Below are 27965 nucleotides of genomic sequence, written 5' to 3'. Positions count from 1 at the left end.
CTATTTCATGGCATTATTGTGGGAATTAAACTAAATCATACATATAAAGTAAATAGAAGAGTACCCTGCAGAAAATAAATATTCAATAAATGCTAGCTATTATTAAAGACAAAGATAAGTGGAAGGCTTCTGCTTTTTGCCATGATAAAATACCTGATTTTAGGCCAGTTTCCTACTGGAAACGGCTATAAAGCTGGACAAAAGATGTGAGGCAACTATTTCCAGGCAGTGGACAATAAGCGGCATAAGACTTTGATTCCTCAGAAAACGAAAACTTTATGAGATGAGCCCATAATCATCCTGGCTCTTTGGCCTAGAGACAATTTCCTGACAGAGAGCTAGAGTCCAAGCACAACACAGTGGCTGCACTGTGCTGAGGAGGCAGAGGTCATAGTTTGTGGCAGCTAAAGAGGCTAGAATCTGCAGGGTGGATTATGAGAGACACAGGTGCAAAGAGGGCCCCATGAGTCCAAGATGAGGTCCTCTATGAATTCATGGCTGAGGGCTGAGTTATACATGCTCAGGGAAAGACTTCCAAGATTTTCTAGACAGCACCCATTACAGTGTTAAAGGTAAAACGCAGTTACTAGAGGTTGAGCACTGGTGGGGAAAGAGAAGTGCTGGAGCTGGTTGGAGTTCCAGCCCTGCCAGAGTAGAACAGCCTTCTTTAAATGTTAAAAACATCTGTGGCATCAATCTGAGATTCCAGAAATGCCACTCTGTAGGAGTAAGATCTGTACCCCAAAATAAGACCTACTATAGTCTCACCCTAATAAAGACGACATTCAAACTACAACAAAATCCTCAAGGGAACAGTTTAAAGATTGGGTCTTACCAAGTTAGAGGGACTTGGAAAATGCCATGAGTTTTCCACAGATATGTAACAACAAAGCACAAAATCAAGCCTGCAAAAGTTCAAGGTGATCAGCCAGTATTTAAGCTGCAAGAATTAATACTTTTCTAAGGGAAACAACAGAATCCAGTGTCTCTAAAACATATTTTCCAAAATGCCCAGTATTTAATTAAAAACCACTTATACATACAAAGAAAATGGAAAATGTGACACAGATTAGGGACTTGGCATGTGAAACTTTAAGGCAGCTATTAGCAGCTATTATAAATATGTCTTAAAAAGTACAGAAAATATGCTCAAATAATTAAAGGTAAATATGGCCCTAATGAGTGAACAGATAGGAAATCTCAGTAGAAAAGCAGAAAATTACAAAAAAAAAAAGATGCAAATAAAAGTTCTATAACTAGAAAGTAACTGAAATGAAAAAAAAATCATTGTATGGGCTTAACAGCAAATTGGAGATGGCAGAGAGTTGGTGAACTTGAAGACAGATTAATAATATCATTGATCTATTCTTATTCTTTTATTTTTTTCACCTTGGCTGTCTGCCTAGAGACAATTTCCTGACTGCAGTAAAGAGCTAGAGTTCAAACACAGCACAGAAATAAAAAAAGGGGGGGAAAGATTGAAGAAAAATGAAAGAGCTGCATGTTAATATTTGACACAATATTAAATAATCTAACATATATATATATATAACTAGAGGAATCCCAAAAGATTTTTTTTAAATGAGATTGAAGCAGAAAAAAGCATGAGAAGAAATAGCAGCCAAAAATTTCCCGAATGCCAATTCGATTTTCACTGACTTACAGGTCCAAGAAGCTCAGCAAACCCAAGAAGGATAAATAAAGGGAATCAAACCTAATTACATCATAAACTTCTGAAGACCCGGCTAAAGAGAGGATCTTGCAAGTAGCCAGTAAGAAAGAAAAATAAATGAAGTACAGGGAAACAAGGATAAAAATGACTGCTGACCAGAAGACAATGGAATAATATCTCTAAAGTGCCAAAAAAAAAAATAAAAGAGAAAAAACTGTCAACCCAGAATTCTACTATCCAAGAATGAGAGAAAAGTAAAAGCATTTTAAGATAAACAAAAGCTAAGTGACAGAACGGCCTTTGGGCTGAAGGGAAACAATACAAGATGAAAACCCAGATGTACAAGAAGAAATAAGATGTACTGAAAATGGAAAACAAATTACTAAATATAAAAGATTATGTTATTCTTTTTATAATTTACAGAACACTTTATTAAAACAAAAATCATTATAAGGTGAGGTTTATAGTACACATAGAAGTAAAAGATAGGACAACAATCATACTAAAGACAAAGTGGACAGTCATATGAAATTATCCTCCTGTGAAGTTATTACACTTCTGAAGTGAGAAGTGAGAATCAAGAAGCAGGAAATAAAAATTGGGAGGTGATGGGTAGGAAGTGAGAAACAGGAAGTATGCAATATCATATGTTACGTGTGAAGAGACACAATGCTGACTCTAAATAGACTAACATAATTAAGAATGCATTTTTTAGCCCTAGAGCAACCACTAAAAAGATACTAAGTAGAGGTATAAGTAAGAAGACAACAAAGGAAATAAAATAGAAAATACGAAATAATATTTTATTTTCCCCAAAGAAGGCGGGAAAGAAGAAACAGAGAAGCAATGAAAATAAGAAATGACAAATGAAATCCAAATAGCAAGACATAGACATTAGCCTAACCACTTCAATAATTACATTAAATATAAATATACCAACCCTCCACTTAAAGGGCAGAGATTGTCATGCTGAAAAAAAAGCAAGACCCAACTATATGCTATTTATAAGAAAAGCATTTTAAATATAAAGGAATATATGGGTTAAAGGACAGAAAAAGCTGTACCCTGCAACTACATGATCCAGCAATTCTACTTTTTGACATATGTTCATAATAATATTTGAATGTAAATGTTCTTTGTAGGTTTATTCGTAATAATCAAAAACTGGAAATGATCCACTTGTCCATTAATAGTAAACAAATTGTGGTATATTCATAAATCCAATACTCAATAAAAAGGAACAAACTACTGATATGTGCAATAAAATAGGCAAATCTCAGACATTTGGCTAAGCAAAAAAAGCTAGATTCAAAAGATTACATAGTGTGTAATTCCATTTATATGAAATTTTAGAGCAAAGCTAATTTGTGGAGATACAGATCAGACTGATAGTTGCCTTGGGTAGGGAACTGGTGAGTAAAACTGACTGCAAAAGGGCACAAGAGAACTTCCTTCGATGATGGAAATGTTCTACTTCTTGATCAGAGTTCTAGCTATTACAGTTGCTAGTGAAACTAGCATCCAGTTGTGTATGTTTGTCAAAAGTCATGGACCTGTACACTTAAAATATGTAAATTTTTGTGGCAATTTTACTTCAATAAAGTTTATTTAATTTCTTAAAAAATAAAGACAATTAAATGCTTCTCTTCTCTTTTTGCCGTTACATCAAACTTCAACACATGCTCATTCAGGAAAGAAAGAAAAGAGAAGTGGAGAATTAGAACAAAATAGGAGCTCACCTCGGAAGAATTTAACTGTTCCCTACTCCTTGTCTATTCTGAATGTAGTCTTTGAATTACCATCCAATATCATTAGTATTGTTACTAATCAACTTTGTTGATCTTCAGTAGCGTTTAGTTATCTAAAAATCTAGTTTTTAAAATTCTGCTGTGGATCAGGGAAGTTCAAAAACACAAAATACATCCTTGATATGGTTTGTATGTTTATCCCCTCCAAATCTCGTAGACATGTGATCCCCGGTGTTGGAGGTGGGGCTTGATGGGAGGTGTTTGGGTCAGGGGGCTGAATCCCTCTTGAATGGTTTGGTGCCTTTCCCCAGGTAACGAGTGAGTTCTCACTGTTGTAGTTCACAGGAGATCTGGTTGTTTAAAAGAGCATGGCATGCCTCCCCTCCCTCTCTCTTGGTCCTTCTGTTGCCACATAACATGCCTGTTCCCCCTTCACCTTCTACTATGATTGAAGGTTTCGTGAGGCTCTCACCAGAAAGACAGATGCCTGCACCATGCTTTTTTTTTTCCTTTTTGAGACAAGGTCTTAGTCTGTCACCCAGGCTAGAGTGCAGTGGTGCAATTTTGGCTCACTGCAACCTCTTCCTCCTAGGCTTAAGCAATCCCCCCAATTCAGCCTCCTGAGTAGCTGGGTGCACACCACTATGCCCAGTTAATTTTTGTATCATTTTTGGTAGAGATGGGGTTTCCTCATGTTGCCCAGGCTGGTTAAAATGCTTCTTGTACAGCCTGCAGAACCATGAGCCAAATTTTCTTTATAAATTACCCAGTCTCAGGTCTTTTATAACAACACAAAATGGACTAATACAGTTTTTAATCCAAGAAACATATCCAGCCCACAGAAAGTACACAGAATACAAAACTAGAAAGGGTTGAGTGTGCCTGTGCATTAGGTACAGCATCAAGGCAGGAGCTGGGAAGCAACCACAGTGACCTGTAAGCCTGTAAGTGCAGGTCCATGATCCAGTAGTATTTGTATTGCAAGCTTATGAATATGTGGAGAAAAGAGTTTGCAATCTGTAGATTCTATTGCTAATTTTTACCAGTCCAATGAGATATTTACAGTTTCACCATTATAAGTGAAACCAAGACTTAAATATTTTGCAATAGGGTCTGCCTTTTGAGTCTGTTCCATCCCATTCACCTCTCAGTGCCCTATGCCACTTACACCCCCAGCATCTGGGAAAATGATACAATTTACAGTTACTTAGATCCATTTTGACGGGCTTTACCTCAGACTGCTTTATGATTTATGGAAAAGCAGAATAAGGAAACCTTCTCACCTTTAAAGAATTCCACATAGCTCAGCCTGAAGGCATTATTCCCCAGCGGTTTTTATTTCTTGCCTTGCCATTTGTCCTCCAACTCATCTCCTTGGCACACAAACACACACGCGCACACACACATACGCATGCGAACAGATAAGCCTCCAAACTACCAAAATGACGAAGTGGGAGAAAAGATTGATTTATGAGGGTAATACAAGGGGTATAACTAGGAGATAATGGGGTGAAATTGAGCAAAGGGAAGTGTAGGCTGAATATCAAGAAACATTTCAACTCAACAGAGTGTGAAGCAAGCTCCCAGGAGAAGCCAGGGAAGCCCTATGGCTGGAAATCATTAAACGCTCAACCATGGGAAATAACAGGTGGCCTGGCTGGTAGAAAAAAAGGGAGCAGGGGTGAAATTTACATTTCATTAAAATCCTAGAATCGCTTTGCTAAATAAGCCATTCTGTGAAGGATGAGAGTTCCATCTCTGTATTATCTCTCTCCCTCCCTGCCCCACCCTGACATACACCTCACAATCACCCATGCTCTCCACACACCTTCCAACATGATGATTGAAACTAGGGGACTCTCCACACACCTTCCAACATGATGATTGAAACTAGGGGACTCTCCACACACCTTCCAACATGATGATTGAAACTAGCGGACTCTCCACACACCTTACAGGGACTTTGGGGCTCTAATTCACATTCACCCTCTCTCCAATTTCCCTTCATTTCCTACATTTTCTTTCACTAACCATTATTATTTATGCTAGTGCCCCACTAGCTTTCTCCAGGGAAAGCAGACACACATATGTTCACACACACACACACACACAGTAGGTAGGAGGTAGATAGGAGGGTGGGTAGACAGGGGATTCACACTCTCTGTGGCCCTTGGATAGAGCTGGGCCAGTTACCCAGAATGACCAAAACAGTACTGCTAGATATTGAGAATTAGCTTATATTTCAGTGCCTTCTATTTTTAGTACTTTGATACTCCTTTACGTTCCCACATTGAACCTGGTCAAAAGCTAAAAATGCCTATAACTAGAACACAACTCTGCACAAACCTTGCAGCCAGAAAGTTGTCCCAGAAGAAAAGCTGACAACTCCAGTCATATGCATGATAAGGCTGAGGCAGGTTGCCAAACCCTCCTGCTGTGAAGATGGACAAAGGGACCAGAAAAAAATCACTATGATGCTCTGATTTCAAAGCCAGGTGAGGCACCGGATTCGGTGTGACCTTTTGTTTCTGAGTCTGAGGTGTAAAGTTCTGTGGGATAGGATGGAGGATATAAACTGTGGGGAGCATGACTTGTTAGTCTAGAGAAGTTAGGGACAGGACAGCCACCTCAGTGGCTGAGGTAGATCAGCATAAACTGCCCTTAAACTTGACCCACTGGGAAGTGGTGGCCCAGGCATGCAGCATTCACAGCATCAAACCCAGGGGACCATCACTGCAGATTTCCAGTCTGTTAGCGTCCTAAGGACAAATGAAAAGTGTCACTTCTAGATCTACATGTGTGCAAACCGTGGTAGCCGAAGGCTGAAAACAACTAAACATAAGATTGAACGCTGATCAGGTGAGAATGAAAATGAGGCCCAACTGTGACTAATTCTATGCTGGCTCCTGTAGCACAGTGTCTGCTAAGCACAACTGGAAAAGCTTAAATGTTAGCATGTTACTGCCCTCTCCTGGGCAAAAGGTCAAAGTCGGTACAAATGTGTGAGTCATAACTTGTTCAAGTTTGTGTGCCCCATAGCAGTTAATCTTTAATCCACTCTTTTACAAGGCTTTGAGAAAAGGTGTGCTTTTACTGTCTTCCACATGCAAACCTCTCTCCATGACCACCACCATGTTACTTTTTCCATTGGAACCAAGGGCTTCTGAGATCCCAGACTTCATCAGGGGTCATAAGTAATTGTGGGAAAGGGATTAGCATCATTTGCCGGAAGAACTGATATGACAGGGGTGGGGAGGACAGCACAGAACTTCAGAGCTGATCAACTTTTTAAGCAAGAACCCCCTTTTTCTGTTTATTGCCCTGCAATTGTTCTAGGCAATTCTGGGTCTGAGAAAAATTCCTCCTACAATCTTCATCCCACTACATACTATGTCTATACTTCAGCCTCAGGCCCAGGCACTAACTATTTGGGAACCTAACTTGTACAACTGAATAATGTAATTAAATGTAATTCATTCCAAATATTAAGGGCTAGAATGTCTTCTCAAAATTAATGAAAACTCAAATCATTTGGAAATAATTATTTCACGACTTTTAGTTGCTGTACAAATAACATTTTAACAGAAGATACATATGAACAAGTAAAATAAAATGAGGTAAATTAATTAACGATATCCTAATAGGCCTAAGTTAGGTAATCATCTATTTTCTATAAAGTTCCCAAGTAAGTTACTTATTTCCAACTCTTCATTCATACAAAATACAAATGTATATAAATTAAAATAATTCAAATTAGTGGGAGTTTAGAATACAGTATCTTTCAGGAGAGACAATAATCACTTTAAAGGATTGTCATCCTCAACAAATGTTTATCCAGAGCCTGCTGGGTACACAGCACTATATGGGAGAGACACAGCACAATCTCATTATCATGTCTCCCCGTGAGGATAAATTGCAGAAAATCCTGAAAGCCACTCTTGGAGTTATCTTGCTTGACTGGCACTTTGATCACCTCCTTGACCCCTCTGGTCACTCAGAGGCCCTCCCATCATGGTTCATGGAGAAAAGCATCTCTTTAGCGGCAGGTGGTGTGGGGTGGGGGTGGAGCAAGGGATGCCACAGGGAATGAGGGGACCTGACTTCTAGCCTTAGAGCAGCCACTGCTCCCGTCTGATAAGACGGGAGTGCACCCCCAGGCACTTCTCAGTAGATGTGCCTGCCTGTGCAACAGCACTTCAGGAAAAGTTCACTTAATTCTCACAACAGCCCCATAGGTGGATCTTCTTATTACTCCACCATTTTAAGGATGAAAAAGGAGAAGTGTACAAAATTTAAGCATTTTGCCCAGTTACAAAACCTTAAGAAATAGAGTCAGGATTCAAACGCAAGGCTCTCTGAGTCATAACTTCACATCTGAAATGGAATCAACCCATCAGGCTTGCTATTTTCCCGGCAATAATTTGTTTACATAAAGGATCCTGAAGTCAGATGATGTCACACTCCTACTCAAGATTCTCCACTGACTCCCCCATTGAATTTAGAATAAAATCCAAGCTTTTGTTGTGGCCTTCAAAGCCCTACGTGAACTGGCCCTTGACTACCTCCGTGATCTCATCTCTCCCACTTCTGCTCCATTCACCAAGCCCTAAGCATGGCTTCCTTGTTTTTTCTTTAACAAACATGTACATTTCTACTCCAAGGTCTTTGTATTTGTTGTTTCCTCAGCCTGAGACACTCTCATCCCGAAGAACTACATTCCCACCTCTTCATTTCATTTATGGCCCTCTGCTCAATGTCACCTTATCCAAAAGGCCTTTCCTGGCCCCTCTACCTAAAATAGAAACTTCCATCACTGTCTAGCCCCTCACCTATAGTCCATTTTATTCGCAGTACTCATCACTCTCATCTATGATCATATTCGCATCTCTGTTTATTGTCTCTCCCATTACGATGAAAGCTTCAGGAGGCAGTGACCGGGTCTCGCCTGCTTACTGATGTATCCCAAGCACTAGAACAGTTCACGGCACATAGTAGACGCTCAATAAATATCTACTGAATTAATGAATAAATGAATGAGCATAAATCCCTTTTTCAATATATCCAGATTTGGGTACTTTGTTTCATTTGTAAAACAAATCTAGAAAAGACAATCTCAAATTTATATGGATGGGCCTATTCATTACCCAATTTATCTAATTTCATCCATTTCTGTCTAGGTCTTATATCATTCTCCAAATCTGAAACATCCTGTTTTGAACTGCCACCATTTCCTTCCTACAAGTGCCTTCCATGATTTCCTAAAACCCTTCTTTAACCACATATTGTTGAGGAGAGGTAATATTTCAAAGCCACTATCTCAGTCATACAACCCAACATTTCACACTTCACACAAGTCTAAATCACCAAATGACTGCTGCTACAGATAGAATCTTTGTCCCTGCCCCAAGGTAGCTTCCCAACAGAAGCAGAGCTGTGTGTACGTCTACTTGAGATGCTTCTCCCAGCTGGCTGGCCTGCTGTCCACCTCTTGCTCTGTAGCCAGATTCTTGCAAAGCTCCATGTACAGAGAGACACTTACTAAGATGCCTTTGAGGAAAATGGTAACAGCAGCTCCAGTTATTCAGCATCTTTGTATTTTACATCTACTTCCTCTAGTCCTCCCAACTCTGCATGGTAGGCCTCCTACTTCTCATTTTACCAACAATTAAAGTGAGCATCAGAAAAGTGCAACAACTTGACCAAGGCCAAGAAGTGAGTTAGGGGCAGGGACATGAACCCATAACTGACTTGAGTCCAAAAAAGAAATATTTCTTATAGTTTTAACATAGAAATATAAAGGCTTTCACCTAATTAATCAAGTATTTTTCATCAATTGACTATATGTCTCAGACCATGACAGGTAATCTAGAATACAGAAGAAATGTGGAAGTTCCCAGCTGAGAGGGAGAGCTATGGGCTATTGATTCAGTTATCTATTTTCTTACATGCTTACGGCTTTAATTTTTTTAAGTTCTGGACGGTTGGTTAAGTTAATTTGTATGATTCCTGTAAACCATGAGTTGTTTATCATAAATCACTTCTCAGATGGCTACAGCTAGAAAAAATAAACTGCTTTTCTAGGGTAATGTGCTTTTTCAGAATAGAGTGGTTCAACAGAAGTTCCTAAGTTGACACTAATCATAAATAGGGGCTAAAAGTTCAGGGTCTAAACAAATTGTGGCAGGCCAAAAACGAAAAACACAAAGCAAACATACAGGCCCACAAAGCAAAATGCAACTAAGCACCTGCTACTCTTCTTGTTCCAGATCCTTAATGCATTGAATGTATCATTGTTATGACATTAGAAAGAGTGAGAAGTGGCAGGGTGGTAAGCATTTTTATGAGGTGTTACAATGTTTTAACTAACCTACACCTCCTTCTGAAGGCTTTGTTTTCCGTATCACTCCAGATCCCTGTTACACTGCAGGGTGTTACTGCTTGAGTCTGGCTCTGCCTGTGTGATCCTGGAGAAAGATTATTTAGGAGCTACCTACCGCTGCTGATACGAGAACCTTGGTCTTACCTGGTAGAACAGTGATAAGTTCCTGTGAATACAATGGCAGCAGATTTTCTATAGACCGCTTCCACTGTTTCCTCTCCAGAGCTAGCCTTTTCATAGAGCACAGAGGGCAGCACCAGTACCTACCTGTGTGTACAAATCCTACAGTGAGATGGGTTGTATTAAGAGTCAATGAGGGGTGATCTCTTGGCTTCAGAAGCAACAGTACAAAGGCAGTCGCTAAAGCAGGTCAGTCTAACCCCAGCTGAAGTCTGTGAGACATGGGAACATAAACAACTAGTTCTTCACCTGATTGATTTCAGAGGCAATAGAGTCTGATGCAGTCACACTTGGAAGTAAACCATCTATTACTACATTTAATTCCAAGGAATGACTACAGATGCCAAACAGGGCAGCCTAGGATGCCAAGCCACTGCTCATATTATAACAAAAGTGCATATTATAACAATGCAAGAAAATGGAAGAACAAGCCTCATTTGGGAACAGAAGTAGCAGCTCTGTGGGAAATTCCAAAGTATGATGTAGACCACCCCATGGAGAGATAATGAGTGAAAATATTGATGGGTCAAAAGAGGAAACAAGGACAGTCCAGTGATGAAGTTAGTATAAATATGTAAATTCTGTGTGTGGAGGGGGTAAATGATGTCTTCAAACTTGTTTGCTCAGTTACCCACTAAAAGGATTCTTAAAAATTTGTTTTAGGCTGATACCTAATTTCATCCATCATAATCTAAATGGTTACAAAGTATATAATTTCTGGCATATAATAAATACTAATATTTTAAAATAAAATTACTTCACCACTCTTTCAAATTATTCCATGGAATATAAAGACCATAGCAACTTTATATCTACCACCATCCATTTTTAAAATATAAGATTAACCCTTTTTTTAAGTTATACATTTGATATCATTCCTTCTTTTCCCTGACATTGAATTTCTCTTCCATCTCCCCCACAAAATTTCATTGTAATGTAATATATAGGTTACATTATATGCATGATGGTTGAAAGTATTTTACTGGTCACTATTATACTTCTTTGCAACCAAAATATATATATATAAGTTGAAGTTTATAATTTTTTTTATTTCCTGTAATCATAGGTGTTTAAGTGTTGTTTTCTGGATTGAGATAGTGTTACAATAATTATTTGTAAACATTTGGTGAAAATAAAATAACCACATTAATTTCAACAGACAAGTATTAAACATAAATAGTAAAATCTAATTACATTTTATGATATGTGTATTTTACCACAGTTTAAAATATATAAAAATGTATTATTAGGACTATATATTTTAATAAGCTGGAGACAGAGATAGTCTATGGTTCTTGATGAAAGGATGCTTCTCCTAACACAAATATTTCCAATTATCCCTTTATGTGACCGTTAGAAGTGTTTTCACCTTTGAGCGATGCATATAGTAAAATTTGGGTAAGTGAGAGGTGTGATTTTCTTTGGTAAGGAGAGAAAAGAGCAACCATGAAAGGGGAGGTGACACTTTCTCTAGCAGATGGATTTTAGGAAAGAATATAGTAGGAAACTGATGATCTGAACATTAAGTCCCTTAAAATGATCCATGCCTTCATACTGCTTTGAAAGTCTTCATGTACTCACAAAGGTATCTGTTCTCCAGTTTGTTGCTGTGTTGCAGAACTTCTGAAACACTGTAGACCTGTTGCTTTTCCCACTGACTGTGGTCTGGTCAGTGTAGCTAATAAACCATGAAGTTGCATGTATGTATCCCCTCACTGTCTACATCACCACTGATAGGAAAAAACTGAGGCTCGCCATGTGAATTGTCCTTGGATTATAGCAATGTAGGCTGCATGTTACTTTCTTCTCCTCATTATCTTCCCATAGGGATGAGTCGGCAGCTTGGTCCAGCAAGCAGCAAAACCCATGAACCAGCCTTTGCCAGGGCAGTTGTAACATAGCTCAGACAGTCATGCTTCACCTCACTGGAGAAATGTGGCCCACAAAGGGAAAAAAAGACAATCACAACCCCATACACGTGGTTTTCCCATACATCCAGTAGCAATCCTATTCACATCCTGCAACAGAATGTTTCAACATCCCCATGGGTATTCTACATCGTATATATTCTTATGTTTTCAATAATCTGCTCCATCCTCTCCTTTTCAACTTGAAACCCTAGCATCAAAAGTGGCTGTTGATCTGATAGGACCCCACCTTTGGCTGTGGCTCATTTTCCAGCTGCAGCCCAAATCTTCCAGTGATGACACGAAGCTATCACCATGGCAACCATCACTGACACACAGTGCAAAGCTGAGGATGAAGCATGAGTTGTTCTCCAACTCACTTCCATAATGTTAAACCACGCTGTAGGCTTTAACCTACCACCCTCTGGGTTTACTGTCTTGTCCCAGAACCAGAGAAGCAGCCCATTTTTAAACTGAAATTGTTCTTTCACTCTCCTCAGGACCTCTCCATAAGAAAACAATGGGAAAGGTGACCATACTGCCACCTAGGCCCTGAAAGTATGGTATTTACTCGCTCAAAACCCAAGAATGTTGCAGTTAATTGTAGAAAAAGTGCTGTCAGGGAAGGATAAGATGGTATCTAAAAGTAGCACATGCATAAATATGATACAAAATGTCAACTTGTTGTCTAATAGCTACAAGAAAGAAGGTTCTAGGGCAAATATAACCACATTGCCTCATAGAAAAAGCCTAAAGAAAGTCTCTGCCAGGGGGGATCCTTGGGGTAAATGCTTTCTTTTCATAAGGATCAATCCAACCCTGCCCCATATGTTTAAATGCTAAATTCAAAAATGGGCTGCGATGAAAGAACAACAAACCTTTGTTAGCCCTCTGGGGGGACTAAAGATGCTGAGATGTGCGCCTTGCTGAAAGAGCACTGTAAATAGCAAGGAAGTCCTATTTTTCTTTGCTAGAGATAAAGCACAGTCTCACAGATTTGGGTCTTAGATTTTTTTATATATATCCTCTCAAATTCATTTTTGCCAGAGTCATCCGGTTCTGCTCTGATGCCAAAGATTTCAACACAGTTGGTGGTGGCAGAGCCAACACTGGTGACTTAACAAAGACTATTCATTCAAAAGCCACATTTCTGAAGAGAAGAGACCTGGATTCTGCAAGGAGCAACTGTACCTCTAATTACAAAATTTCTGAAATTCCCCTAAATGTAGGTTACATTAATCCCATCAGCATGCCAAGGATGGTGTGTCTTGATTTACTTTTGAGTAAAGACTCAAAAGTTGTGGTGCGGAGACATCCAGAATGTAAGGAAGGTAACTGGTGACTAATGGGAATTCCATGGACAGATGGGCCATTTAGAGTCACCGGCACTTTGGTCCCTCTAAACTGATGGGCAGCCACTCAGAAAACCCAGGAACCACAAACTCGCCAGACTACTGCAGACTGCTTTTTCTCTGAAAGAACTAAGTTCTTGGGAAAGGAGGGAAAGCAGTCTTAAGAGGGTGTTCCCAGAGGTTCTACTACTTTCCCTGCATCTCAAGTCCTCAGCAGGGGCAGGCCATTAGTCCCTGCAGCAGGTGATAGCAGAATTATCTGTGTGGTTGCCGGACTTTGGAGGGACCGTTGCTTCAACCCTAAGAGTGCCCAGAGATCCAAATCAGGGCTGAATCCACTGCCTGAAGATCCCATAGTTTCTGGACAGAATTGAGGGGAGAAGGGAGGTGCTGGTTTGCATTTCAGCCTGGACAGCAAGCAAACCTCAGCTAAGTAAAAGAGTTAGTAGAGACATCTCAGAAGATTCTGGTTGCTATGGAGATGTCTCAAACAGAGTTTCCAATCTTTCCAACTCCTAGGCCCTCCCACATCCTCCAGACCCTCTGAGATCAAAGGCAGAAACTTTCCTCTCCCTCTTCCTGCCTCTTCTCTCCAGGGCTGCTACATGTTTCCAGGACCCTTAATCTGAACACTCAACCAGAGGGACAACAGGGCCTCCTGGAGTCCTTTAAGTGTGAAAGCTGCCGTGGCATTCGGCAATCAGCTCAAAGCCACCAACATAAGGTGCTTCAACTGTAAGGGACTCTATGGCCTTATGATCAATATAACATCTACACTGCCATTAGCCTCTACAAGAGGGTGTCAGGTATTACGTAGTGGACATACTATTGTTAACAAACCATTTCATTTACATACATGTTCTAGTATTATAGAGGAAGATCACAAACCACGATGCCAAGAAGTTGCATTCAATATAATGTATATTGATGGGCCATGAGACACAGATGGATACAGCCTAAAGGGAATCAGCAAAATACCCACTTTTAGATACGTACCAGGCAGTACTGTGTTTGCAGTACAGAAGCCTGCAAGAACCAAACCAATCAAATTTATGTTTATTATGAACTTTATGCACGTAAGCACTGTGATTCTCCAAAATATACTAAATTCATTAAGGAGGAACTCAAAAGAGAGCAACAAAAAGTAGTAAAATTTAGAGAACAGGCATTTAAATTACCTTTGATCATGATGTCGATTACAGAACCTAAGAAGAAAAAATGAGAGACAACCAGAGGAAAAAGAAAAGTTACCACTTTAAGGGGAAGATATTGATCAATTTGCTATTTCTACTGAGGCTAAGGAATGGTTTTATACGCAGAGGGAAAATCATTGTATTAATCTATGGAAGAATAGCAAGTCAAAATAGGGGATCACACACTAGAAGTTACAAAAAAGGTTATAAAGTATTCCTCCTTATTAGAAATCATTTAAACAGAGTAGATGAATCAACCCAAGAGTGTTTACTGAGACCCCAGCCCAGGCCCAGCCCCATGGACTGTAGCATTGGGGTTGTAAGTGGGAGCTCTATAGTCAGATTTACGTGCCTTCAAATCCTAGTTTGGTCACTTATGGGCTATACAATCTGAGGCAAGTTATTTCATCTCTTTAAGTTTATTCCTTATTTGGAAAATAAGGATGATAAGAGTACTTATCTCATTAAATTATTATGAGGATTCAGTGAGAACATACATGGAAAAGCATTTAGCTTGCTAAGACGTGCTCAATAAATTCTTGCTATTATTGTTTCTTATATTTGACTCCTTGCCTATCTAAAAACTCTTGGCCTAGGGTTCTCATTTGCCAGATCACAATGAACAATGAAGAAATAAACAAAAGGAGTGCTGAGATGCCTCAGATTCCTGCACGACAGTAAATGCCCTTTGCTCCCTGAGCCTACTCTCATGGCTCTGACTCATGCTTTGGGCACAATTCCTTAAAAAGAGTTTCCACTTCAAGCTTATGGAGAAAAATAAGTTTTAGGTAAAATATTACTTTGGTAAAGCAGTTCAACGAAGGGCCAGAATTTTAATACCGCCAGAATCCCTATCAGAAATAAATTCAACATGGAACGACAGGCCTAGCCACCTACAACATAGAAAAAAGCTAAGTTTGACCAGGGAAGGGAAAAATGAAGGACAAAATCTCCAATCCAGAAGTGGTGCTTCTAGAGACAAAAATTTCATACACCTCCCACTCCCTTGTGAACATTCCAAGAAGAGCAAGGCCAAGAGAGAACAGTGATGTGGCCTGCCAGATCAAATACAGCACACCCAGTTGAATTTGAACTTCCATGATAAATATCAAATAATTTTAGTATAAGTATGCAAATATTACAATATTTGAAACATACTTCTACTAAAAAATTATTGTTTATTTGAAATTCAAATTTAATTGAGTGTCTAATTCACTAAATCTGACAACCCTAGATATAGTACAGGGAACCTCCTGTATGCAGACTGACTGAGGCCAGAAATGAAATAGAAACACTGAAAAAACCCAGAGTGATCCCTGAGCAGTCTCTGCCTGGTAGACAAGCTAGAGAGCATTCATTCCAGGGAAGGATGGGAACCCTGCAGCCTGAATAAGAAAATCCAACGTAAAAACCATTTAGCCTAAATGTAAGGGTGAAGAAGTCCCCTTGGGCAAATTAGCTTGTCTTGTTAACGGGATATTCAAGTCAAATAATCCAGTCTGTTTGTAGAAAGCTTACTGCATCCAAAAGCCAAACACATGCAATTCATGGTTGGTAGAGCTGTATAATTGCACCCATTTGTCAAAACTCTAGGAAAACTTCATGGACACTTAGCATCCATACCACAGGCTCCCACACACGCTGTATTTGCTTCCATCACAGCACTCACCACACAAAATATGATCACCAATTTATCTGTCCATCTCTCTCTCTAGACTGTGAGCTTCTCAAGAGTGGAGACAAGATCTAATTTTTCTGTGAAACCACGGCCCTAATAGCAAATGGCCACCACACTATATAGCTGGTTAACCTGTGTGGCTTCTGTAAGGGAAACAGGAAGAAGGGGATAAATAGATTTTATTGGTAATAATTCAAGAAAGAGAAGAGGAGAGAAAAAGAAAGAAAAAGAAAGTTATTATTATTAATTGCTTGCAATAGATTAGATACATTTATCTGTACAGGTCTTATACATAAGCACACTTAATATATCAAAAGTGGATCTGTGTATATATAGCAGTAAGAGGGAAAATTATTAAAGATTTTTCTGGGTGTTTTTTTTGGTTGGGTTGTGAAGAAAGAAGTCTACATGTATATGATGATATAAAAATAAAAATGTATATAAGGACCTTAAGGATGTGTCTATATGTGCATGTCAGGTGCCCACACGGAATACATTAGAGCTTCCGTAAAGGAAGTGAGAGATATTAGAAAAAAGACTCAACCCAATTCTCTTTCTAAAAATATTAAGATCTCTGAAGCACTCGATTCTAGAATCAGCTCTCAATAACAGTCCCCGTTGTGTTAATGAAACTGTAACTCATCTTACCCACTCACCTCTATACAGTGTCCACAGGAATCCACAAATTAGGATATAGTTAGCGACGGTCCTCCTGAATGGCATTACAGAAATGAAACTAAAATACTCTGAAAGCCTAATACTGCTTCAGGAAAATCTCCACCCTGTTTAGGAGCTGTGTGTTCTATCCCATGGAACCTCTCCTCCTATGTTTCCTCTCTCTCCTTCCTGCATTCCTCCGGTGAGAACCTCGCTATCTGTACTTCCCCTCTCTATCACTTGCCCCCATCTTTCTTTTTCATAGATTTTTTAAAACTATTTAAAAGATCATGAATATCAAAGTCTGTCTTCTTCTGGCCATGTATTTAAGGTATATAATGGCATGTAGTTTCCAATCCCCCAGGAGCTGGGCATGAAAATAAAATGTTAGAACTTCTATCTACATTTATTTTTATCTCACCCATTTTTAATTTCTGTTTTTTTGTGTGCTTTATAATGAACACAACATATTAGACAGTATACACATATAATTATGTACTAAATAAACACGCTGGTCATTGGCATTCCAGTTCTGCAGGGCCGCATAACAAACCACCCCAAAACTTGGTAGCATAAAATAACAACCAGTTTATTATGCTCACCAATTCTGAGGGTTAGGAGTTTGGATAGGGCACAGCTGGAATTGTTTGATTCATTTCCATGACTTTTGGAGCCTCCGTTGAGAAGACCCAAGCATCTGGGAAGTGACTCCAGGGATGCGTGCTAGAATCATCTGAAACTTCTCAACTTACATGGCTGACACCTGGGCTCAGCCAGGACCACTCACCAGAGTACCTACACATGACCTGTCAGTGTGGCTTCTCACAGCATGGCAGCAGGGATGTCCAAAGGACAAATGAACGGAGGGAACCAGATAGATGCTGCATGGCCTTTTCTGACCTGGCCTTAGAAGTCACCTAGAGCCATGCTCTCCATACTCAATTAGTCAATGCAATTATGAAGCTGCCCAGATACAAGGGGAGGGGGCTAGACTCTCCACACCATGATGTGCAGTAATGACCAGGTCACATTGCAGAGGAGAATGTGAGATGGGAGAGACTGTTGTAGTTACCTTTGGAAAATAATCTACACCAATTTGCCTATTCACTCTGAGATCTGTCCCCCATCCCTTCTCTTTACTGCTCTTTATTGCAGAAAGCAAAAACCTTGCAGACCACATTTCCGAGCCTCCTGTGCCAAATAGATTCTGGCTAGGATTTACCAATGGAGATACTGCCAAGAGATGGTGGGGGTGCTGGAGAGAGGAGAAGCTAGAATATATCTCCCCCTTTCTCTCTGCTTTGGTCAGCATCTTCCCAGGAGCTATATCTCCTCTCTGACTGACATTCTCTGCCAGGCAGCCACCACTTGTTCCATTCTCAGTGGACAAGTTCTACCTTGTTCTCTGTGACCCAAAGGTTTGCACTGGCTTCCTACTTTGCTGATCTGGGGTTGCACATGGGGTTGGCCATGCCCCATTTAGCTTTCAGCTCTTCTTATCCCTTTTTCCCTGATTCCCAGCATTAAATTGTCCCTTTTGAATTACCTAGTATGGGCTGTTTTCTTCACTGTATAATAATATCACAGACTAGGGATAAAAACCCCCAAATGTTTTACTCATCAAAATGTGGGATTTGAAAGGCATGTAGACCACTGACATAGTTTCAAAACCTTGGAATGGGAGTCAGGCTGCCTGAGTTCTGGCCCTGGACCAGGCATAGCTACGTACTTTGGTATTTGCTTAGCCCATCGGCCTTAGTGTCCTCAGCCACAAAATGAGTTGTCCTCTTTGGTGGTAACATTCTGTGATTCTATCTTTCAGATATAATCTGCCTACTAGGTCTGGGCCTAACCCACAATGGCATTGATTCTGAACGTCTCACCTCAGCACTAAAAAATATCTCAGCACAAACAAACAAACGTAGTTTGCTACATGATTCAACAAAGGGTGCTGGCCAGGTTAGAGATACTAGAGCCATCTCCACCGTAACAATTGGCCCTGACGTTTCACCTGAGGTTGAGACAGGAAGGATGGGGCCAGCACATCAGGTTAGTGTGGGAGCTCAGAGCACTTCTGCCTCCTCAGCTTTAGATAAAAGCAAGACAGCATTGGTCATCAGCCTCTTACAAGTAAATCTGGCCATCTGCAGACTGAGTCCCATCAAAGTTCAGGGGAACCACTGGGTGACATTCATATGAAAGTGCTGTAATCCCAGCACTTTGGGAGGCCGAGGTGGGTGGATCACTTGAGGTCAGGAGTTCAAGGCTAGCCTGGCCAACATGGTGAAACACCATCTCTACCAAAAATATAAAAAATTACCTAGGTGCGATGGTGCACGCCTGTAATCCCAGCTACTCTGGAGGCTGGAGCAGGAGAATCACTTGAACCTGGGAGGTGGAGGTTGCAGTGAGCCGAGATCTTGCCACTACACTCCAGCCTGGGTGACAGAGTGAGACTCCGTCTCAAAAAAAAAAAAAAAGATCAACTTTTCCTTCTTTGAAGGGACAAAAAAAAAATCTTATGACACAAAAGGAACATAATTTGTCGCAAAAGGGAAGAAAAATTGTGCAATTGAGCCCTCCAATTATACCATCACAGGGAATAGCTTTAGAGAAATGCTTTCATTATAGAGCTGATAGAAACAGGGACAAAGTCATGTGGTTGCCCTTTTTTAGGCACATAAATGAGCCTTCACCCAATGTACCCATCCTTTGTCTCTTTTCTATTCCAGGAGAAGAAGATTTGACAAAATTGATCATGCATTTAACAAAACATCTTTTAAGATATTTGAAGTAAATAAAATATTATAATAAACTATAAACAAATGTGACCACACATTTTCAGGTCAAATATTCTATTTGATTGGATATTATTTGAGGCAAATGGGTTACCTATTTATCTAGACCTAGCATTCCTTGTTGGCAGAGAGATTTTCATGTTATTTCTTGTAGCAGGATCTGACCTCTAGATAAACCTAAGTACTATTCAGAAACACAAGTTGGCAAAATGCGAATCCAAAACCAAAATCTGAAAGTAATATCAAAGATGCCAAAAGACTAACAGAAAGGACAGAAGACTCACCACACATCTGCAGCAGACATAGAATCTCGCCTAAATCATTATGTTGGCTCTATTTGAACAGGGTAGAACCTGTGAGGCATTCAAATTCAAAACTTTACTTCGATGATTTCAAGGAGCAAGAAACAGCTGAACCGGTTCTAACTGAAGCAAAATGTCCTTATTCTACTCAGCTAAGGTTAGTTATGCATCCAAATAATTTTGAGATGAAATGAGCAGAATTCATCATGTACACTGGAGCTGGCTTCTTCACTTAACTCAATTCCACCTTTGGGCCTATATATGGCATACAGTACTTTGAAACTACAGAACAAGTATAAAAGGCAAATGAGGAGATAAAGGTAAGCAGCCAGTGGTTTCAATTAAGAAACAAAGAACCATCCCATTTAATGTGCCTGCTGTATGCAATGCACTTTTCTAGAGTAGGTGTAGTGTGAAGATCAAGAAGATGCAGCCTGGCTCTCCAGGGGGCCCCAGCTGCATGGTGGCACCAGACACATATATTAATAACTTGCAAATAAGACAAGGGTGACAGGGGCCACTGAGAATACAGAGTGATACGTAAGAATGCAGGAGAGAAAAATGCGTCCCGTTTGAAGGATATGGGAAGGCTTCCTAGAGGAGGTGAGGTTGCAGCGACACCTTGAAGAACTTAGTTGCAGAACTTTGGCAGTGCTGGGATGGAGTAGGGCATATGTCTGACCGAAGGCAGGAATGGCCTGAGCAAAGCCAAAGAAGTGTGTCAAGGGCATGCACTAAGGGCACGAATGAGATGGAGCAGAAAGAGGAGGAAGCAATGCAGTGGGCAGGAGGCGACAAAGGCCGTGAGAGACAAACCACGGACGCCCAGGCACGCTGTGGAGGAAAACAAGGACTTCATTCTGCACGTAATAATGAGCCATTAAAGGCTTCCGAGGAGGCAGATGTGATTAGATCTCTGATTTAAATGACAACTCGTGGCAATTTGAGTTATGTTCTTAAAACCTACATTCCTCAGAGAAAATTTTGCAAAAATCTCTTATCAGGGCAATAACGCTTTCTCTCTGTCACAGCTGCCCTAAATGCTCCTACCCTCATTCTGCTCTAAAAGCTTCTGTGTGAAAACAAGCGCCTTTCTCTCCAAGTCGTTTCCTCCAACTGTTCGTTCCGTATGGACTCTGGGTACCCTGTGTGGGCTCACATCTGTCTGCCCAGCAACGAGCCGCATCATCACGAGCATACCTGGAGGGTCTTCTGGGGACTCACCAGTAAGCCCATGAGCCACAGAACAAAACTTCCATTTCCCTGTAAACATATTCACGGCAATGAAGAGCACAATGGGACATTTTTACGTGGATGAATAGCATCCATGTCCCTTAAACAGTTAACTCCGAGGTTAACTTCTTCCACAATTCCTCTAGACTCAGAGAGTCAGAGTTCAGATCCTCCTTCTAGTCCCACAATTAAAGACTGAATTTCTAAGGAAAGTTCTTTTTCGTCCTCTACCCTTAATTTCTGTGTATAAACAGACTCAATTTATCTAGGGTGAGAATTCCAATGCTGTATGTCCCACAGGTTAAAGAGAGTTCAGGTTATTTTCTTATAGGCATAAAAATAAATTAGATTAAAATTCAAGTGGAGCAGAATAGCGAACAAGAAAAGAGAAAGAAACCAGCAAAGACAGGGTCAGGCCACACCATGCCGTACCATCAACCTATCGCTTCCATTAGCTGTTCTCTTGGGGACCTGTCATTTTCTGATGCTTCCACTGGACTCGGCTCGGCTGCAACAAGTCTGCCATTGGGAGACTCTCCTGGGAAGTCGGCCTCAGTAAATATAGTAACTAGTATTTTTGATGTAATGCAGGAAATGGGAAGAAAGGTACTTAGGGCATTTGGTGTGCATACCATATACATGTGTATGGGTACACACACAAGCATGAGACAGAGAGAGAGAGAGGACTGCAAAGAGAGGCTTCAACCATAAAGCACTACTGAGGTATCTCTCTGTGGAAATTAAAGACAGAAGCACCCAAAGAACTCATCTTCATCTCATTGATAACCTTCTACTGGGCCAGATGGAGAAGGCTAATGCTATAACACATTAGAGCTCCCTCCACCCCAACCTCTGAGAAGCAGTTCAGCTTCCTCCCATGGCCTGTCTCCTGTGGGAAGAGGCAAGAACCACATAGGAATGAGTGCTGAGCTCCTATAACGCTGCTAGGAGGGAAGAGACCCACCCGGGAGCTGGTGGTTTCTCCTCCACAAATGCCTCCCACCCAGTGCCGACTCCCCAGCACCGCAGTCGGCTCCCTCATCTCTCTTGCCTCCCTTGATGATGATGCAGGCTCTGCGGAGGCCCGTCTTGGGTGAGCTCCCACATTCTGAATCTTCGTGGTTTACTGTAACCTCCCAGAGGGTGAAAAGGGAAGGGAGATGTGAAAACCCAGTTTAGGCAAATTACTAACTTTGACAAATATAAGAACATAACGAATCTGGAGCTGACATGTCCAAGGAGGGAACCACCAGCCGCATATGACTATTGGCACTTAAATTAACTGAAATTCTCCATTCTCACTAGTCACAGGTGGCTAGTGGCTATCACACTGGACAGCAAACTTAGAGAACATTTTCATCACGGTAGAAAATTGCATTGGACAGCGCTGGTCTCAAGGCTCTTGGGAAGAGGTCTATTTGCACCTTGGATTAGGAATAAAATGTAGTGTTTGTGATAAAGTGAAAAGAGCACTAATTAGGATTAATTCTGGGCCGAGTTTTACTAATAATGGCAACACAATCTGTAAAAATAAGGGCACTGAAGTGGACTAAAGCTTTACCTTACAGAGTAAGATAAGGCAACAAGGTTCAGTGGAAAGTGTGGGACCCTGGAATTCACAAGAACTGAGTCCAAACGCCAGCACAGTCCTGACTCCCAGGGGCAAGTCACATGAGCTGTCCTAGCCTTCACTTCCTCAGCTGCATAATGGAACAACATCACCTATCTCATTTGCCAAACGAGGTCATAGATTTAAAATATACTTAAAAGTGTTCAGCTTGCTGCCAAATGCTAAACAAAAGCTGGGTGTTACCCCCATACGTTATTACACAATATGTTTCTCTCTCCTTTTTCCCTAGGGAGGTTCTCATTAGCAGATGCCCAGGACATGGCACTGGTGCATTTTTCTCATACCACATCTCTCATCCCATGGGCAACCTCTGACGGAGGCATTTTGTTGCCTGTGTTTGGCAAGCCCAGATTTGCTTCCTCCTCCTCCCTCCACTCTTCCTCCTCCGTGTTCTCCTCCTCCTCTTTCTCCTTCTCCTACTCCTCATCCTCCTCCTCTTCCTCCCACCCACTACCAACACAACCACAAAAAGATGAGAAGGTTATTTTAAAGTCACCCATAAAATATGCCCTTGAAGTCCCTCCTTGGCTTTGAGAGAGGGGAAAAAAGACATTATAGAGATGTCATTTATTGAAGTCCTGCTCTATCCAGAGCACTTGATTTGGACCGCGGGAATTAGCTTAAAAGAAAAAAAAAGGGGGGGGGGGAGGGGGAAAGAAACATACACATTTGGATATTCTCTAAAAATACTAAGAGATTCTTCATACACATCAGCAAGTGTAAATTAACGTAGGCCAAGTCTAATAAACACTTGTGACCAAAATGAGAGACTCAGTAACAGGACACAGAGAATCTGGTGGGTTATTCAGGAAAGTTTCTTAGGGGAGTTCAAAATTGAGCCAGATTTTAAAGGAGGTGACAGACACAGTTTGGCAAAAGGAGAGAAGGAGGCTTTCCAGGAAGGGGAATTATAACACTCTAAGGTGTAGAGACAGACAGGGAGGAGTTCCGATAGGTGAACGCCCAGAGACTGGGAGGGAGTAACACAAAGGCAGGCAGCCGCCAGGGTGGGGCCCGCAGGGAGAGGGAGGTCAGGCTGCAGAGGGCTTCCTGGGGAATTTCCTTTTGCTAATAAGCAGTAATGGAGAGCCACCGTGGATTCATGAGTAGAGGAAAACAGTGTTTAATGAAGACAATTCCAGCAGCTGTGTGAAGGGTGGAGGAGAGGAGGCGAGGTCCAGGCGGGGGATGCCAGCTAGAGTCCTGCACTAAGCAGTAGCCATGGAAATGGAAATGGAAATGGAAAATGAGGATCCAAGGAAACCATGCTGAGGGAGAACCGGCCGACATTGGTGTGGAGTGGAAGTGGGGGATTTTGGAGAGGGGGCCAGTGGAAACTGGTGCCAGGACAGTGTGCCACTGGCAACCATAGAAATGTGTTGGCGAAGAGATTCTGATTGAATGAAGGGAGAAGGGAAAGGAACAGTGGGTTTCTTTCTTTTTTTTTCTTCTTTTTTTTTTTGCTCTTCGCCGTTTTCCAATATTGGTAGAATATTCCAGGAGAGATTTTTCTATCCACCACTGGAGATATTATTATTCAGGATGCTGGAACTGTAGATTGCAGAACGATCAAAACCAGTTTGTAACTGAAACCAGGTGTGAAAATGAGCATTCAAGGAAGTGGAGGACTGAGAAAAAACAGAATGGACGCTTGATTGAGCCTTGAGAAAATGGTGGCATAAGTGGGGCAGAGCTTTTCAGCCTCAGCAATGCTGACATTTTGCGATGCCTCATTCTTCCTTTTCAAGAGCTGTCTCATGCATCCTAGGATGCTGAGCAGCATCCCAGGCCTCTACCTACTCCTGCTCCCCAGTCATGGCAATGAAAACTGTCTCCAGACATTGGCAAATGTCCTTTGAGAGGAAAAACAGCCCCCAATAGAGACCCATGGGTTAGAGGTAATATTGATATTTATTAGACATTTATAATATGCCAGGCACTGTTCTAAGTCCTTTATAGGTATTAATGTATTTAATTCTCAAAACAATATTTTTAAGCACTGTATTACTATTATTCTCCATTATTCCCAAATAAGGAAACCAAGACTCGGGAGTGATGTAATTTTTCAAAGTTTCCACCACTAAAAAGTGGCAGCTTCAGGCAGTTTGACTCCAAGGCCCATGTTTTTTATCAAAAGGCTCTATTGCCTTTTTGTGGAAAGAGGATTCATATGCAAAAGCTCTTTGAAGACACCACAGGGGGGCTGCGGAGAGGGTACTGGGGGCATGCAGGAGACCCCAAAGCATCAGGCCTAAGGCACTAAAAGAAGGTTCCTACTACCTAAGAAACAGGGACCCCAGAGAGAGGGGCTGGGGGAAGACAATGAATTTTGTTTTGGATCAATAAAGGTTTTAGGGTGACCACACTGAAAGCAGCAGTGAAGAAGCAGAGAAGATAGAACTTCCTGATGTCAGGAAAGACAGGAAGTATCGTGTGACAGCAAAGTCCATAATGAAGAGATGGACTGGGTCAGGACAAAGGCAGTTGTAGCTGTAAAGGACAAAACAAAGTCTCCTCTGAAGCATCCAGCAAACAAAAGATAGACATGAGTGTTCACCCTGGAAAGAGAATGATTATGGACCTTTACATTAAAGAGTGATGATTTCTCAGCAAAGTGTGATGACACCATCAACCGAGACCAGGACTATGGAGGAGAGAATGCTCAGAGAGCCCATGTTTTGAGAGTGGGGCGGGTGCTTGTGAGCAAATGCTGGTCACGCCATCATTCGTGATGATGGGCTCTGGAAGAAAGGATTCTGAGGACTTTTTTTTTTTATCTGCCCTTAGTAGTGTGAGTGATAGAACACTAAAAGCAGATATGACTGCAAGTGGGTGGGTCAGTACTGGAGAAGCTGAATTCCAGCTCGAGGAAACAGAGTGGCAGGGGAGGGAAGGAAGGGAAGCAACAAGGAATTCTAAGCCCAGGAGAAGGAAGCATTAGAGAATTCCACACTGAGAGCTAAGGTCAGTGATCTAAGTGAAGTGGAGGAAGCAAAGCCTGAAGTCACAAGGAGAGAGGATCAGATCTTATGGGAGGGGGTGAGAGAGATACCACAGGGAAGAAATGCTGCTGGAAACCTGGACAAAGAGGCAATGTGGAAGAATTGGAGGGCACACTTTTGCCGGTAAGTGGTTGATCTGCAATGGAAATGTGCAAGAATCCATAAATCCAACATGTTAAAAAAGTTAATTTAGTGTATATTTTGAAATATGTAGGAGAAAATGTAACAAAGTGCAAAAATGCTGACCATTTTAACTGAATAACTAAATAAACACTTGTTTTATTAAAATTAGACAAAGTTCTTTCCCTCTGGGCAATCTGGGCAATCCACTTACAATGAAAAATCTAAGAGCAGTTATTTCCACAGCATGAGGAGCTGTGTGCATAAAATTAGAGGGTTAAGAGCATTTATTTAATCAACCCACCACATCTTCTAGAAACATAGGTCCAGCGGAATGGCAGACAAGAATGGCTGGAGTCCCAAGAAGTCAGAGGCTGTCTTCCTCCCTTAGAGTGGAGGTTGCAGGCAGCACGGCTCAGGCACACACGAGACAAAGGAACGGGTATGAGAGAGGTGGTGGGAGGGTCTGGAAGAGCAATTGTCAGACTTGGCTGTACATTAGAACCACCTGGGCAGCATTTCAAATATGCTGGTCCCTAAGACAGAAATCAGAATCAGTGCCCTTATGAACATACCCTAAAGATTTTATACCCTGTGAAGAAACGGCTTTTCATTCATATTCTCAGATTCTCTCTCTCTCTCTCTTACATACGCACACACAAAACACACACACACACACACACACACACACACACACGTGCACGAAGCTGGCTCTTCCACACAGTGAGCGGCAGGGAGCACGGCTTTGCTTGGCAGCTGCCTCTTCCTCCAGCTGCATCTGGGCTTGAACCCAACTGCACCGACGAACCAGGCAGGAGCAGAGGGAGGCTCACGCTCTTCTTGTCTCCACACCTACTTCATGCCCTCCCCTGATTCCAATACCAAAGGGAGATCAAGACCCAATGCCTTAAATATATACCATCCCTTCTCCCACGGAAACAGAAGGGCTTCACAAAGATCAATATTTCCACCAGCCTGCAGTTATTCAATTCAGATTTTAGCAAATTGCATTCGTTTTGTATAAAAGTAACCCTGAATTGCCTATGCTACAACTAGGCACCATACTACAAATAACCTAAAACCAGAAACAATTCAAAATTGATTTATATTTGCCACTTGAATGTTGACATTCTGTGAACTCATAAGGCTTAATTCCTTTCCAAAATGTCTGTTGGCCACCATTTACAGGCAGGAGTGAGACAAAGAAATGTACACCAAGCAAATATCTGCCCGGCAGAGGACTGGAGTATCACATTGATCGTAACACCCAAGCAAGCCTTGGAGGCTGGCAGGCAGGCGGGCTGACCTCCACAAAGAGGTCACAAAAACTCCCTGGAGTCCAGACAGTACTTCCCAGGGGGGCAGAGCAGCTGTCGCTTTCTGATTCTCCCCCAGAAGCGTGCCAAAACTGCTGCTACCTCGTCATCCGCTAGGCAAGGAAGGAGGAAGGGTGATAGGCACTGTCCCTCCCTGGGGAGTGCAGTTAGACAGACCCTCTGTCTCCCCCTGGCTGTCAGAGAAGGCAGACCTCCTTTCAGCCCCTCATCCACCACCTCTTCTACCCTGTTTTTCTCATCTTTCCTCTTCCTTTTTTCTCTCCCTCCCTAGTTTTTTCCTCAGCACACAGGTGGAGAAAAAGCAGAGAAGCTGATGGAAGTTCAGGTCCTGGCTATGGCACTTTCTTCTTTTTCATCAGTGTCACCCTCTCTTTTTAAAAAATTTCCCTCTTTCCTTGCTCCTACCATTCTCTCTAATAACCCAAGGCTCCCAGCCCCCAGGCCTCTCTGGATCGCCCCCTTGGACACACCTAATTTCTGGGCTTATTCTGCAACACTCCCAATTTCCTGAGGCTCTCCTAGGCACTCGGTTTCATACACTTTACTCCATCTCCCTCATCAGCAGAAATGAACGCACCCAGCTTCTGCAATCCTCCGCGGCATGACAGCTGTAGCGGAGGATCGTTGAGGCACAGGCTGGGGTAGGCATTTACGTAAGAAAAACAAAAGAAGATGGAGAAGGCCAGCAAGGACCATCCCTTTTGCTTTTTCCTACCCTACTGAGAAATCGGCAGCGTTACTCACAGGATGTGGACAAGAGAGGCAGGGAGCTCAGTT

At 41.6% G+C, this 27965-nt stretch overlaps 1 protein-coding gene across 3 annotated transcripts in view; it reads right to left on the bottom strand.

The window, feature by feature from the left end:
• The window catches only part of GRIN2B (glutamate ionotropic receptor NMDA type subunit 2B), a 429125-nt gene that overhangs the window by 382717 nt on the left and 18443 nt on the right, over positions 1-27965 (bottom strand). Inside the window, exon 1 of one of the 3 annotated variants that reach the window (XM_030804328.1) lies at positions 9944-10021. The exons of the other annotated variants lie outside the window; for them this stretch is intronic. The gene's annotated coding sequence lies outside the window, so the exon portion shown is untranslated. Of the gene's footprint in view, positions 1-9943; positions 10022-27965 lie in introns of those variants that run through there. 3 annotated transcript variants of the gene reach the window in all.

The sequence above is a fragment of the Nomascus leucogenys genome, chromosome 23 (genome assembly GCF_006542625.1).
Source record: "Nomascus leucogenys isolate Asia chromosome 23, Asia_NLE_v1, whole genome shotgun sequence".
Lineage (NCBI taxonomy): Eukaryota > Metazoa > Chordata > Mammalia > Primates > Hylobatidae > Nomascus > Nomascus leucogenys.
The sequence above is the reverse complement of the archived record's forward strand: the minus strand, read 5'-3'. Positions and strand labels throughout refer to the sequence as shown.